Source organism: Lissotriton helveticus, chromosome 4_1, assembly GCF_964261635.1.
Source record: "Lissotriton helveticus chromosome 4_1, aLisHel1.1, whole genome shotgun sequence".
Classification (NCBI taxonomy): Eukaryota; Metazoa; Chordata; class Amphibia; order Caudata; family Salamandridae; genus Lissotriton; species Lissotriton helveticus.
This window is the reverse complement of record NC_136063.1, coordinates 1,684,385,128-1,684,398,953: the sequence shown is the minus strand read 5'-3', so window position 1 is coordinate 1,684,398,953 and position 13,826 is coordinate 1,684,385,128. Positions and strand designations below refer to the sequence as shown.

Here is a 13,826-nt window from a genome sequence, read left to right as displayed (position 1 = left end):
CCTCTGGTTGCTGTAGTTCTCACCACCAACAGTATTCGTGCAGTCGCATCACTGAGGAAGCCAAGCGGTGACAACAAGAGAAACACTATTGGGCTAAGAGTTGCAGGATTGGGGTGTAACTAAAAACTGAGAATTGGGAGCTTTAGTTTTAACCCATTCTTCCTTGAAGATGGTCCTTCTTTTCTACATTTTTTAGTTTGGTTATATTGTACATAGGGTTATTTCAGTTTTGATATATATTTATTTATTTTGATTATATTTTAAATAGTTTTTACACTGCCCATTTGACTGCTTCAGGACAAAACTAAAAGGTACATATTAAGCACTCCTAAATCTAAATATAGTTTGTAATCGGAGTGCAAGATTACAAATATGACTGAGTGAGATTGTCCCATAGGGAAACCTAGTGCCTGGGAAGACTGGTTACCCCTTCTTAAAGTTGGAAAAAGTCACATAAGCTAACTTGTAAAAGAAATACCTGTATGATTTGGAAATATGTTATTGTGTGCCATTCAGTACCAAAAACGTGCTGGGCGAATCTTCCTCTTTAATGCACCGCCATCTTTTCGAACAAGAGACATCTGTTTGTGTTTCCTCCTTTTGCCACTGATCCACCCTTTCATTCTGAGCACGATAACCCAATGTAAACGGAGATAAGATAATTTACTGGATATAGACTTCAAGTATATAAAGTTGATGATCTTCACCAGTATTATAAGAAAATTGTTAAAATGTTACTTCATAAAGAATCATTTAGTAGTTCTCTCTTTAGTCTACCTATCCAATAGTGAAGAAAACATCACTCACAACTTGAGCTGCACTACTTAGAGCGGTTCTGTCCCGCGTTGTGCCATATTTTCCTCCAACCCTCGCTTGACACTGCGTAGGTGGTACAAGCAGAAGGGCTTAGCCCAGTGTCTTTGTTTAGTGATACGGACCGCGAGTGCTTTATGAGCAGAAAGACTTAGTCCGCTTTGAGGGTAAAAACCTCAATAACCATCTCAGAGCACCAACGAGTGGGCTGCCATTTATAAACACTTGTAGGGTGTAGTTGGTGTTCTCACCCTTCAGTAGGCAGTCCCAAATGGACCACGATTACTCACCCTCATGTACCACAGAGGAGGTATGGTCCCCCCCCACCTTCCTGCATAGATGGACAAGCTCCTCACCCAAGCCATTTCTCAGGCGCTTGCCCCTCTGCAGCAGAGTGTCGCCAAGCTGTCGGCCCAGGTATGCAAAAGCACAGGGAAACTGGGGGCAGGTGGCTGGGTCTAGTGGGGTGACCACGATTCCCACACGTAAGGCTGGCAAGCGTGACGCAGGGCACCTGGAAGGCTTTGGCCGTCTGGCTGAAGTTTTCCATAAGAGTGCGCGCACGCTGAAGGGGGCACCCTACTGGGAGAGACACACCCAGGGGAATGGGCGACAACTTCGCAACTGACTTTGACCCCAAGGAGGTGTTCCCCAATTTGGGGGAGGGTGACAGAGGATGATGACGTTTCCTCCGATGAGGCCCAGGACTCAGGCAGATTCTGGCATCCACATTTGAGCAATTCAGAATCATATGAGGGAAACCCTGCCCCTAGTGATATGTTTTGTTTTTTTTAAACTGTTTTTATTGATTTTATAAACACAAACAACTTGCAAGGAACAAGGAACAGGAGAAGACATCATTACAAATAACGTTGCACTGTATGGTGTGTGAGCGGGAAAGGTCAACCATTGAGCAGAAGGGTTATTAAAATAAAGAGTCTCATGTGGGGGAGCAGAGGAGCACAAAATAGTCTTGTACATAGTAGTAAGTGGAGGAACCAACGGGTTATGGGGACACAGGTTCAATATCCGGGTCTGGGAGAGGGGGGGTACATATATCACCACGGTAAGAGTTCCATTGAGTCCATATCTTCCCCCATTTACGGGGCGTACCACGAGAAATATACACAGTTTTTTCCCTGAACATGCACCAATCCATATTTTGTTTCCAATTCCGAATCCCGGGTGGTCCCGGAGCACCCCAAAGTTGCGCAATATCTCTCTTGGCTATCATGTTGCCCAAGGTCACCCATCGAAGCTGCGACACATTATAGTCGTTCGGCTCCCACACATTCAGCAAACATCTCCTAGCCTCCGGCATCGATCGCACACCCGTAACCTCACTCATCACCTCATGCACACGGGTCCAGAATCGCACTATTTCAGGGCATTCCCAAATGATATGCAGAAATGTGCCCAGGAGACCGCAGCCACGCCGGCACAAACCATCCACAGAAAAGCCCATGTGTATCAAGCGGGGACCAGTCACGTACACTCTATGTAGGATTTTAAGCTGAACAAATCTAAGGCGCGCCGGGATAGCCACCTCTTTAGGGGAGGAGATAGCCGCTTGCCAGTCCTCGTCGTCAAGCTCCAGCCCATCGCTAGTCCAGACCTCTCTAAGACGAAGCAGGAGATCGGATCTGGAGTTGATGAGTTTTTTATAAATAAGCGAAATAGTACTATCAGGAACATGTCCGTCCAGTACCCTATCTTCAAGCGGGGACGCTTCCGGTATCTCAACTCCCGGAGGGAAGACCGAGATTACCGCGTGACGGACCTGCGCATAGCGAAAAGACTCGCGATCACCCAAAGCGTACTCGGCTTTCAATTCCTCAAACGTTTTAATCCTCCCTTTGGTCCAAACATCATCCACCCTACTGATGCCTATCAAGTCCCACCTGTCAAACCCCTTCGATTGCCAGAGAGATCCAAGTCTATCAGATGCATACAATGGGGTGGCACGAGTCAATTTATCAGACCACCCAAGCGCCATGGAGGCATGTCTCCACACTTGGACAGCCGTCCTAGTGGGGCCCGTTACATTTCGAGGGGTGAGCCTGGAGTAAAGGGCTCTATTATAGTCACCCCCTGGCAATAGCCACTTATCCATCTCGAAGGCTGGGTTCGGTGAAGGGCCGTACATAAAGTGATTTATCGCCCCCAATTGAGACGCCCAATAATAGCGACGGATATCAGGTAAGGCAATTCCCCCGTCATACCACGGGAGCGTCAGTTAAGCAATGGCGATTCGGGATCTACCTCCCCACACTAATTGTCGTTGTAGGGTCTCAATCTCACGGAAATATTTGGCCGGGACTATGTCAAGTGTGTTTTGCAACGCGTAGAGGAAGCGGGGCAGCGACATCATTTTGAACAATGCCGCTCTACCCAGGGGAGAGAGAGGAAGTTTCCCCCAAGCAACAACATCTGCCCGAAGGCGCTGTAGAGGGGGCAACAAGTTCCGGTCAAACCGCAGTTCAGGCTTCAGAGTGATAAAAATGCCTAGGTATCGAAATCCATCACGCGCAATCGCTATGGGGCACCCACTGGGCAAAAGAGGAGTGTCTCCCGACAGGACGTATATACAGGACTTCGACCAATTAATGACAAGAGCCGAATTTTTACGAAAGGACGTCAAGACATCAAACAGTACAATGAGGGATTTACGGGGAGATGTGAGATACAGCAGAATATAATCCGCGTAGAGAGATACACGGTCTTCAAACTCCGAATTCCATTTAATGCCCTTCAGGGACGGTTCCCACCGCAACCAAGCCGCCAGTGGTTCCAAGGCAAGAGTAAACAACAAAGGGGACAGAGGACAGCCCTGTCGCGTTCCCCTGCCCAATGCAAAGGGAGCAGAGACCCGACCATTTACCACCACCTGAGCGATGGGATCGGTGTAAAGCAACCTGACCCACCGAACGAAGTCCGGACCAAAACCAAACTTTGCAAGAACCGCCCACAAATATGGCCATTCTATAGTATCAAACGCCATCGTAGCGTCCAAGGACGCCAAGATGGCGGGCTCACGTAGTGTCTCGGCTCGCGCCAAGACGCCGTGCAACCTTCGGGGATTAAGTGCCGTGTTGCGGTGCGGTATAAAGCCGGACTGATCAGGGTGAACAAGGTCCCCAATGACAGTCGCCAAACGCGTCACCAGCAGTTTGGCCAGGATTTTAGGCTCAGCATTAATCAACGAAATGGGTCTAAAAGAGGCACAGCGATCCAGAGGCTTTCCATCTTTGTGGATGACGACTATAGCAGCCAGTCTCTGGTCCGGCGGGAGGGAGCCCACCTCCAAAGACTCGAGAAACATCGAGCGTAGGTGCGGGGCCAGCGTGTCCGGACGCAGTTTATAGAGCTCAATGGGGAGTCCATTAGGGCCCGATGCCTTACCGGATCGGACCGAACGGATGGCAGCGGCGATCTCCTCCACACTAGGCGGCGCATCTAGAGCATCCCTATCAATGTCAGACAATCGGGGAAGTGCGATATCCCGCAATAGCAAGTGGGAATCCTGCTCAGACCGATCAGACACCGGGGAATACACCTCGCGGAAGTAGTCCGCAAAACATGTAACCACATCAGCAGGGTCAGTATAACACTCACCATTCTCCGCAACAATCACAGGGACGACTCGACTTGCGTTCTCCCTTTTATCCAGCCAAGCAAGCAGCTTCCCAGCTTTATCACCCACATCATACAGGCGGCCCTGCTGGTCCCTTCCCATTTCCTTAGCTGCGTCCGTGACCAAAGCCCTGTATTCATATTGTTTCAGCTCCAACAAGTGTAGCCCCTCAGCGGTGACCCCAGATTCCAAGTTCCCCTCCAAAGCTGCGACCTCTCCCTCGAGGCGAACCACCTCAGCACGGTTAGCCCACTTCACGCCACCAATCAACGAGAGGGCCTGGCCACGAATGACAGTTTTGTAAGCCTCCCAGATCAAACTTGGAGAGGAAACAGAGCCCACATTCTCAGCAAAATAACAATCGTGCGTTGTGACTAGCTCAGCCCTGACCCCGGGATCCCGCAAGTACCAGGGGTTAATCGGAGCCACACGGCCCGCTGAATCCTGCCGTGCAGCAACCACCAGCCAAAGCAGAGAGTGATCTGAGATACCCCTCGCTAGGTGTTTAACTTCCCGTATGATGGAGGCATGGGCAGAAGGCAGTAGGATATGATCCAACCTCGAGAGACTACCATGAGCACCAGAATGAAAAGTATATTACGACTGCCCCGGGTGGAGCAAACGCCAGCAGTCAGTGAGTCCCAGCGTTTCCAGAAAGTCGCTCAACCAAGTCTGGGCCTTAGGCAGTTCCCGGGGAGGGTGACGGTCACACATCCCCGAGACCACCGCATTAAAATCACCCCCAACCAGAAGCAGACCCTCGGGGAGACCCAGGATAAGTCCACTCAAATCAGCGAATGTGGTGGCTTGGAGGCCCGGGGGCACGTATACGGAAATCAGGATAACAACCTTCCCTTCCCAACGCCCAACAATGGCGGCGTATCGTCCCTTATCATCCAGTATGACATCATCAATGGCCAAGGGGAGGGAGGTCCGAACCAAAATGCCCGCCCCTCTGGATCCCGAAGTGAAACCCGAGTGCGCCACAAGGCGATAACCACGCCTGTTCAGAGCATAGCACTTGTTGCCGAGCAAATGTGTCTCCTGCAGTAAGACAACATCAGGAGACAAACGTTTCAGCAGTTGCAATACCACCCTCCTCTTAATCCCATCCCCCAACCCATTTACGTTCCAACACAGCACCCGAAGTCCCCTACCCCCCATCCCCGAAGTCAATCCCCCCCCCGCCCCACACCCGAGGCAACTTCAAAAAACAGGAGTTCGTCTGTCCTTCGCCTTGCAAATAACAATAAAATTCAAACCAACATCCCCGTGTCCCCAACAATACCCAAACAACTTCACCCCCCACCCCGCACCCCTGCTGAAGACCAAAAAGCCCCATAAACTTGCAGTGTGCCTGTCGCCCAACCACCCAACTAGTCTACGAAAAGAAAACCCAGGAGGAGAAAGGACCTGCCCACCCCCCACCCGCCCCCAAATGGACTAATACTTGCAGACATTAATGTCACGGCATTAGCACAAATCAAAGTCAACTGTAAAGGAACGGGGGCCGAAGATGATATCTACTCCTGCTCCAGAAGGCCACCCTCCGCTCGATCCGATTTGCCAGAGTCCTCAGAACGTTCATGATCCGTAGGCAGCGAGTCAAGCCAGTCACTCACGACCCCAGGATGGTCGAAGAAAAAAGTGCGATCATTATGCACCACCCGCAGACGGGCCGGGAAGAGCATGGCATACTTCATAGATCTTTCCCTGAGTCTCTTCTTGACACCTTGAAACCCCAGCCTCTGTTTCTGGACCTGTTGTGTAAAGTCTGGATAGAAGCGGACTGTAGAGTTCTCAAAGGCAATGGGACCTGACTGTCTCGAAGCCTGCAGGATAGCGTCTCTGTCCCGGAAATTGAAGATCCTCGCAATGATGGGACGTGGGTTAGCACCCACTTTAGGCTTGCCACCAGGGACCCTATGTGTACGCTCGACAGTGAAAAATTTACTGAGACCCTTGGGTGCCAAGTGATTCAGCACCAGGTCTTCCACCAATAAGTCCGTCGAGGCAGCAGTCGATGATTCCGGGACCCCAATTAGGCGAATATTGTTGCGCCTGGCACGACTTTCAAAATCCTCCAGACGCCCAGAGAAATAATCGTTAGCTTTCCGCAAGTTCCCGACTTCGGCTTGTAAGTCGGAGACGTCAGTGATGAGGCTAGAGGTCTTGAGATCCAGGGACTTGACCTTTTCGTTCGTCTTCGCCAGGTCCGTCCTGATCAAATTGACGTCGATCGAAACAGTATCCAGTTTGAGAGTCAAGGCCTCATATTGTTGTCCCAAAGAAGCCTTCATTTCGGAAATGGCACCCATGACATCCCGCAGCGAGAGCTCTTCTTCAATCGATGAGTCCTCCGGAATAGTCGTCGAGGGTTTAGATGCTGCACCCGGCGATCCTTTAGTAAGGGTGTACCGGTCCATGATGTTCGTTTGCAAAGCACTACCTCGAACGCCCGTTTTGGTCTTGCGTCTCTCACTCTCCGGCTTGGTGGCCATCTTAGATCCCGGACACTTAAGGGTCGCCTGTTGTCGGGTGAAAATGGTTACTGCGGTAGCATGAGCAGGACCAAGAGGGATGAAGTCGGTGCCAGTCTCAGAACTGGAAGCCACTATAGATCGGCATCAGAAACGGAGAGACCAAAAAGCAAAAGCACTTCGGGCTTGCCGCGCAGCTGGCAAAGTCAAGCTGGTCTCTGGACAAGAATCGAAACCGAAAGTGACTGCCAAGCCCAGGCGAATCCAGCAATCCGTTGTTGTTCACTTACTGGACGGCGGGCCAAGACAGGATAGCCCGGGGCGTCACCATGGAGCAGGCCCAAAAAAGTGGCGATCCGTAGCTCTGGACCCCGAGGTCCAAATAAAGTTCAGACAACAGATAAAGAATCAGCACATCTTCGCCTAGAAACACCCGTCGTCCAAAACAGGATAAAGTACAGGATAGTCGGTGGAGGCGGTGAGGGTCTGGGAGCCCTGTGCTCACGCGACCATCTTGGGCGCGCGCGAAGCTCCTCCCCTCCCTAGTGATATGTTTGACCCCAAGTGAATATATCAACCACGTGCCATGGAGTGCGTCCCTGAGAGAAACGTAGCTGAGTATGTGGTGAGTAAGATCCGCCAACCTCTTAGCAAGGAGATGAGAGCCCGCCTCCGGGCGGAATGCCCCAGACCATCTCTAGGATGTATGGTCACAATGACCCGATATTGATCCTAAACTGTGTACCTTCTTCGCCAAATAAATGAGGGACCCCAAGAAGGGGATAGACCAGTCCTGGAGGGCGTGCCAGGACAAACTTCTGGATGCCGTGGGGCCCTTAACTAAGATTATTGAGCTGGGGGAACAGGCTAAACAGTCGGGGAGGCCACTCCCCACAAACGACGTAACAGACAGGGCGAAGAGGGCGATCTGCCTCCTTGGCAACGCCAACTGCACCCTCTCTGTGAAACGTTGTTATTCCCTCCTAGTCAAGATTGATCCCAAGCTGGGGGAGCTTTCATCTTCGCAGGCAGGTCCGATAGCGCAGGGCACCCTGTACGGCGAACCTTTTGTCAAAGAACTAGTGAAGTTTGTCCCCACGTTTTTGGCCCTTGATAAGGCCCAGTCATCAATGAAGATCTTCCAAGGAGCTGCAAGAGGCAGGGGTCGCTCCTACGGCCGCCAGTCCTACCAAGATCCTAACATAGCCCAAGCAAAAAGGAACAACAGATGGCATGATGGCCGTCAAGTGACCTTCTATCCCTCCCGTGGCAGTGCACCGCTCAGGGAGGGTCCAACAGGCAAAATGGATACAACGGTAAGCCCTGTTTTGTCATAACCTCTCCTTTTGGGGGTGAGGCTACGTCTAGATAACGGCAGACCAGTGGATGCTGGAGACCGTCCAAGGGTACCATATCGAGTTCCGTGGAACTCATGTGCAGACAGTAAGACCCCATCCACTGTTCTTTTCCACGCAAGATATGTTGCTGGTAGACCAGGAAATTGCAAAAAACAACAAGTGATGGACTGAATGTGGATCAATGTCACACACTCCCCCAGTCAAAAGATCTGGGCCCAAATCCATCGTTTTTTTGCACTCCACACCACCCTGGGTCAGATAATGGCTTTATGCAAATCAGCTCTGACCCTGTTGCCCCATGGGAACAGTCCAGTCCGAACTACAACAGCCATATCTTTCCCAGACCGGAATCAAGCATCCGAGGACCGGACCGGTTTCGAGGTAACACCTCTCTTCAGCCCGGCTAGCTTGACTCCAAGTGGTGTGGAGTGCCTGGGACCCACGTCTGGGCATCCCCAGCGCACTTAGGGCGGCAATTGCAAAAAACAACAAGTGATGGACTGAATGTGGATCAATGTCACACACTCCCCCAGTCAAAAGATCTGGGCCCAAATCCATCGTTTTTTTGCACTCCACACCACCCTGGGTCAGATAATGGCTTTATGCAAATCAGCTCTGACCCTGTTGCCCCATGGGAACAGTCCAGTCCGAACTACAACAGCCATATCTTTCCCAGACCGGAATCAAGCATCCGAGGACCGGACCGGTTTCGAGGTAACACCTCTCTTCAGCCCGGCTAGCTTGACTCCAAGTGGTGTGGAGTGCCTGGGACCCACGTCTGGGCATCCCCAGCGCACTTAGGGCGGTAATTGCAAAAAACAACAAGTGATGGACTGAATGTGGATCAATGTCACACACTCCCCCAGTCAAAAGATCTGGGCCCAAATCCATCGTTTTTTTGCACTCCACACCACCCTGGGTCAGATAATGGCTTTATGCAAATCAGCTCTGACCCTGTTGCCCCATGGGAACAGTCCAGTCCGAACTACAACAGCCATATCTTGGCCAGGAAAGGCAGGACCTTCTGACCAAGGGCGCAATATGCATTTCAGAGGGTTCCTCAGCACTCTGTTTCTGGTCAAGAAGAAGGACAAGGGGTTCCGCCCGGTGATCAACCTCAGGCCCTTCAACGAGTGGCTGGTTTACCGCCACTTCAAGATGGAGAGGATTTGCCTCCTTAGGGATCTGCTTTTACAGGACAACTGGTTAGCGCTTCTAGAACTCAAGAATGCCTACCTGACAGTCCCCATTTTTCTTTCACATTGCAGGTATCTCCAGTTTGAATGGAGAGGGCAGATCTTCAAGTTCCAGACTCTCCCGTTTGGCCTGTCATCAGCATCTTGGTGCTTCACGAAGCTCCTTAAACCAGTGGTGGAGCACCTCCGGACACTGGGCATCAGGTTAATCATCCACCTGGATGACATCCTGCTGATAGACCAGTCACAAGATCTTCTAGTAGCCCACCTGCACACCACCATATCTCTTCTTCAGGACTCATGGTTTATCATAAACCAACAGAAGTCGGATCTGACACCACAACAGAACATGACCATTCTAGGGTTCCGCATAGACGCCAAGGCGGCGACCCTGAGCTTGCCGGGCCAGAAAATAACCAAGATCAAGAATGAGCTGAGGAAAGTTCTCAGGATGGACAGAATCTACCGGCGACAACTGGCCAGGGTTATTGGTTTATTATCATCCTTGATACATGCCATCTTCCCTGGACCATTACACTTCAGAGCCCGGCAGAGGCTGGAGGCAACTCACCTTTGGAGGCTCCTTACGTATTCAGACCTGGTGACTTTGATGTCAGATGTCAGGACGGAGATGCAATGGTGGTTAGACCACATGGAGGCATGGAACGGGCGGGTGATCCTAGGATCCCACCCAGACTTGGTGTTAGAATCGGATGCCAGTCGTCTGGGTTGGAGAGGCAGGTGCGGCTCGATCTCCATGGGAGGCAGGTGGACAGAGGAGGAATTAACCCTCCACATCAAGTGTCTCAAGCCACTGGTGGGCTTGTTTGCTATTCAATCCCTTACTAGGGACAGGGTATCATGCTGCATACTCCTGATGATGGCCAACATGACAGCGGTACAATATATCAACCGGCTAGGTGGTACTGGATCACGTTCTCTGGTGAACTACTGCCTCCAACAACAGATTTCAGTGACGGCGTAATACCTCCCAGGAGCGCTAAATTCAGGGGCAGGCTGGAACTCCAGGAGCCTCAGGAATGGCAGCGATTGGAGACTCTGCCGAGGGGTATTTTAGGCTCTAATGACGCATGGGGTCCTTGCCAGGTGGAACTTTTTACCTCTAGATAGAACACACACCTTCCAAGCTATGTCAGCTGGAGTCCAGATCCAGGGGTGGCGGCGGTGGATGCCTTCCTACCGGACTGGTCGATGGATCAAGCCTACGCCTTCCTTCCCGTCCTATTTATTAAGCGAGTGGCAGCTCAGGTCAGGCGTCAACGGGCTTCTCTAGTGTTGGTCACTCCGGTATGGCGCTCACAAGCATGGTTCCCTTCCCTCCTGGAGCTTGCATGTGCCGTTCCGGTACGTCTACCATTGTTTGCCCAGATCTTGTTGGATCCCCTAGGCCATCCCAATCCTCTGGTTCTCCAAGGCCACCTTCATCTCATGGCATGGAGAATTTCAGGCGACGCTGGCAAGACAACAGACTTTCGCAGGGAGCTGAACGCCTCATCCCAAAGGCATGGGTCCCAGGGACTACCAAGAGTTACACATTGGCATGGACGAGATGGCATCATTGGTGTGTGGAGAAACACCTGGATCCCGTGGCCACCAGTGTTACCGAAGTCATACATTTTCTGGCAGACCTTTTCCAGGAGACACTGGCATACTGCACGATCAACACTTTCAGGTTGGCTATCTCAGCGGGCCATATACCGGTGAACAATATTCCGGTGGGCAAACATTCCTGGGTAAGTAAACTCCTCAAGGGTATCAGGATGTCCCGTATGAACGAGACCCGATACGCAGGCCTGTGGGACGTCAACCTGGTCCTGCATCTATTGGGATCGTGGAAAGACAATCAATACTTTCTAGGAAGGAAATATCAGTGAAGCTGGCAACGTTGCTCTGTCTCATTTCTTGTAAGAGAGCTTCGGATGTACAGGCGCTAGACCTGTCAGCTAGGATTTTTACCCATAAGGGGGTCACCTTCAACATTTCCAGGAGAACGAAGACAAGTACCAGGTCGGTGTCTTATCCAGCTTTTTCAGATACCCCCAAACTGTGTGTGGTCAGGTGCCTGAAAACATAGGAGGATATGACAATGTAGGTTTGACCCCCAGGAGAACAGCAACTGTTGATTGCCATCAAAAAGCATTAAAAGGCTGTGTCCTCTCTGACTATTGCCAGATGGGTGAGATGAGTCATGGCAGAGGGCGGCATTGATAACACTGATTTTGGGGCTTATTCCACCAGGAGGGCTATAAATCCAAGGCTGTCCAGGTAGGGGGCAGACTGGAAGATATCATGCATACGGCAGATAGGTCTTCAGACACCACTTTCAAAAGATTCTGTTTTAAACAAATCTACGACGAAGCCGCACTGGTGGTAATTAAGCTTGAAACATGTTAATCCTCACCTTCAGTCTTGACATAGAAAGAAAAATGTCCTAGTTAGCATGAAGGAAAGTTTCAATTCTATTAAGGACGCGGAGGCGAGGATTATTCCCCCATTGCATGCTATCTCCATGCTGCCTTCCCTGGGGGAATAGGGTTATCGCTACATTAATTCTAGAAGTTAGTGAACTGAATTCCTTGACTAACAGGGAAGTACTTTGGGTTCTACTCAATAACAGTATATTGTTTTGTATTGTTGTTCTAAAAAAAAAAATGTTCAACCCGACAGGAAGACATGTAGTGTAAGATGTTATCTGATGGTGGTAATAGAGCACCTAAAGTAACAGCCTAATGTAGTGGTTGTTATATCGTTTATTCTCCTCATAATAGTTTGTTGAATTTATGACATATTATGTTATGAATGGTGTACGATATGTTTATGCGGGATAGTATTAACGTTTTTCCATATCCTCTTAGGTTCAGATTCAAAGACTAAAATTCCTTCAGTGAAGAAGGGGGAAGGACTACGGCATGATCAATATTATATAGACTCACAGACTGTTACTTGATTAGACTATTGGTGGCCATGGTTACTCCCTGTGGTTCATGGGAGTTGTAGTACTGATGCAGTGTTTTTTACTTGAATCTTTGAACGTCCTGTTAATAAAAAGTGAAGAAAGTAATTCATAATCCTCGCCTTTGCATCCTCAATAGAATTGAAACTTTCCTTCATGCTAACTAGGAAATGTTTCAATCATAGAGAATCGCTTCAAAGGCAACAGTACTAAATAAGTGTGTACATATGTAATTGAGTGTGAAAATACATTTTGCATGCTATCAATAATGCACATAAATATAAATGAATGAAAATCTTTAAATCTCAATCAGAATCATTCATACTTAATCTTTATCTGGGTCTCGAGGAGGTATGTTTATGTGCCATTCCTATAGTATAGGTGCAAAACCTCTAATCTGACCTGTAAATCCTTCAAAGTAGAATTAATCTGAACATTTTACAGAGATGCAACCATGATAGGACATATTTACGTAGACATATTATTCTTTAGTTTTTCATTTATTTTCATACTATAAAATTGAGAAAACATTTGACATTTTTTGGTATTTTTAACATAAAACAAAAACGTAGGCCCTATACATCTGGGACCCCTGCACAAAGAAACAGAAGGAATAAGAACTAAAAGAAGAAGCTACATACAATATAGTAGTCACCAAGTGAAATACTTGGAAACTCATTTACAAATGATCATGTGGGATTCTCAGATGTATTGATGTCTTTTGTTGTTTTGTTCATTGTACTTTGTTACTGGTATGAGTCTGTGTGTAATTAGAATGAATGAGGTAGATTGAGTGATAGAGAGATTGATAGCACTGTGGAGCTTCTATGTAGGGTTCAAAACACATTTATCACTGTAAATATTGAGTATCTATTATTAAATCAATAACTTTTTCCTTTATGTTAAAAATATCAAAAAATGTCAAAAATGTTTTTTCAATTTTATAGTATGAAAATGAAAATAAATGAAAAACTAAAGAATAATATGTCTATGTAAATATTTCCTATCATGGTTGCATCTCTGTGAAATGTTCAGACTAATTCTACTTTGAAGGATTTACAGGTCAGATTAGAGGTGTTGCACTTGTATTTGTTGTTTATTTCTCCCCCTCTAGACCTATTAAGCAAGCTCGGGAGTACCCTTATTATAAACTTGTGTCCATTCCTATAGTATTCCTTTAAATATTAGCTCCAATATAGCAATAATAACTCTTCATCGCTATTCTGGGGCATTTCTGTCATACAAGAGAAACTGCCTCGTGCTACATAGTACAGAAATGGGTGCGATATTGGACGTGACCTGGTCAAGCGAGCAGCAATCTTAAGAGTGTAATTTTGTGAGATAAAGTCAAAAGTGATAACACGACTGAGC

The 13,826-nt window shown here is 48.7% G+C and overlaps 1 protein-coding gene across 2 annotated transcripts in view; it reads right to left on the bottom strand.

Moving 5' to 3' along the window:
• MARS2 (methionyl-tRNA synthetase 2, mitochondrial) overlaps nucleotides 1–13,826 on the bottom strand; it is a 108,436-nt gene that overhangs the window by 23,713 nt on the left and 70,897 nt on the right. The gene's annotated exons all lie outside the window — the stretch shown is intronic.